The following is a 2,740-nucleotide window of genomic DNA, read 5'->3' as shown; positions in this document are numbered from 1 at the left end:
TATGCTCGTCCTGATGACACATGTCCTTAAATGGTTTTCTTGGTTGTATTTTGGGTTGATAACTTTGTATATTTTGATAAAAAAATGCTTTTTTGTTATCAAAAATGATTGCAATTCTATCTTTTCCTTCACTTAGAGTTCCTTGGAAAATCATTCATTTTGCATATCCATGCATCACGTGCATACAGGTTGTCTGTCTTGGTCCAGTCTTCTAACAGTTGCTTCCCGCCAGCAGATCCATTTCAAGCTGACGCATAATTACAACACAAGAGCCAACTACAAAAGAAGAATGGAGATAACAGATAACGAGAACCGAGAATTGAAAGCTCAAGTTGACCGCCTTTCTGCTATGGTCGAGACATTGATAGCAAACCAAGCAGCCCAAGCTGCTCAACTTCAAACAGCACAAGCTCAGGTTGCCGAAGCACAAGATGCACAGATCCAGGCGCAAGCACAGGCAGCAGAGATGCGCAACCAAATGTTAACCGCCCGTCTACAAGCAGAGGAAGCCCAGGCTAGGGCTCAAGTTCATAATTCAGGACAGACTTCGGCACAGAATCAACCTCAAATTCAGAATCAGACAACAGCAGCACCCGTCACTACAGTCATCGCTTCAGAAATCAACGCTGTCCCAGTCACTTCTGTTACCATCACAGCACCCCGTCCTTGGGAAATACCCAGGGATCTTAATCAAGATAGATATCAACAAGAGTTCGTTCCACCAAATGCTCTTGTCTTCACTAATGTGCCTCCCGTTGTTCACTATACTCCTCACCTAGGAGAACCTGTCTATCACGGCCCTACCCCAAGTGAGGATCCTGGTCTCAATGATAGAATGGATGAATTCCAGGATCAGTTTGCGGAATTACAAAAAGAGATAAAAGCTCTTCGTGGGAAAGAACTGTTTGGCAGAGATGTAAATGATATGTGTTTGGTTCCAGACGTAAGGATGCCAGCAAAATTTAAACTACCAGAATTTGAAAAGTACAAAGGAAGTTCTTGTCCATAGACCCATTTGGTTATGTACGTGCGAAAGATGTCAATGTACACCAACGACCAAAGGATGCTCATTCATTGTTTTCAAGACAGCCTTACCGGTGCAGCTTTACGCTGGTATATGGGATTAGACAGTTCTCAGATCAAGACTTTTAACGATTTAGGCGAGGCCTTTATCAAACATTACAAATACAACCTTGATAATGTGCCAGACCGAGATCAGTTGAGGTCCATGCAACAAAGAGAAAAGGAGACATTCCGTGAATACGCGCAAAGGTGGCGCGAAATTGCAGCACAGGTTGTTCCACCTATGGAAGAAAAGGAGATGACGAAAGTGTTCTTAAAGACTCTTGATACTTTTTATTACGAGAGGATGATTGCAAGCGCTCCTACAGACTTTACTGACATGGTAAACATGGGAGTCCGTTTAGAGGAAGCAGTTCGAGAAGGGCGTCTAGTTAGAGAAGGAAGTTCATCTTCAAGCGGGGCAAAGAGGTACGGCGGTTTTATGAAAAAGAAGGAACAAGAAACTAATGCTGTGTTCTATAATCATCCAAGAAGGATCAATTATCCTTACCATTCCCAACACCAACATATAGCAGCCGTGACTCCAGTAATCACTTCCGCTCCAGTTCAAGTCCAATACCCTCAGCAGCGTACCAACCGCTTCCAACAGAATACTCAGTATCAGCAACAACATCAACCTCAACAACATCAACATCAGTTACAACAACGTCCACCACAGCAACAAAGAAGAACCAATTTTGATCCAATTCCGATGTCATATGCAGAATTGTATCCAACTTTGATCACTAAAAACCTTGTGCAACCACGACCACGACCTCCTGTACCAGAAGTGCTACCTTGGTGGTACAAGCCAGAGGTATCTTGTCCCTTTCATCAGAATGCTCCAGGTCATGACTTAGACAACTGTTTTGCTTTAAAGTTGGAAGTACAGAAGTTGACAAGAGCAGGTATCCTGACCTTCAAGAGCATGGATCCCAATGTGAAGGACAATCCAATGCCAAGTCATGGTCCTTCATCAGTGAACCATATAGAAGTTTGTCTTAATGAACAACGTGTTACGAAGATAGAGGAGATTCGGCAGTCTTTGGTTGAAATTCATTCTGTTTTATGTGCTCATGGTCTATTCCAACATGACCACCAGATCTGTGGTACATGTTCAGTCAATTCAAGAGGTTGTAGAAAGATTCAAGATGATTTGCAAGGCGTCCTTGATCAGGGTTTGATTCAGATTTCTAGACAAGTGAGTTCTCCAGAATCACAAGAACAAGAGGTGAATGTCATCATTCCTTGCTTTAACATTCCAGAGAAAGTAGAGATAGCTTATCATCCGAGGGAGCCAGTGGTGATTTGCCCTCCGGGCCCAATGCCTTACACTTCAGATAAAGCGGTCCCCTACCGCTATGCAGCAACTATTATTGAGAACGGTAAAGAGGTCGAGATTAAAACCTTAGCCTCAGTTACCAATATCGCAGCAAATAGCCAAATGACGCGCAGTGGCCGCGTGTTCGCTCCGCCGGTTATCCCAAGTAGAAATGTTGAGAAAGATCCAGTAGTCGTGGTACCAGTGACAAGAGAAGCAGAAGGGCAAACAAGCAATTCAACCCTTGACAAAGAAACAGATGAACTACTCAGAATTATCAAGCTCAGTGACTACAAAGTGGTAGATCAGTTGCTACAGACACCGTCAAAAATCTCGATCCTGTCCTTATTATTGAAC

The sequence above is a fragment of the Lathyrus oleraceus genome, chromosome 2 (assembly GCF_024323335.1).
Source record: "Lathyrus oleraceus cultivar Zhongwan6 chromosome 2, CAAS_Psat_ZW6_1.0, whole genome shotgun sequence".
NCBI lineage: Eukaryota > Viridiplantae > Streptophyta > Magnoliopsida > Fabales > Fabaceae > Lathyrus > Lathyrus oleraceus.
The sequence above is the reverse complement of the archived record's forward strand: the minus strand, read 5'-3'. Positions refer to the sequence as shown.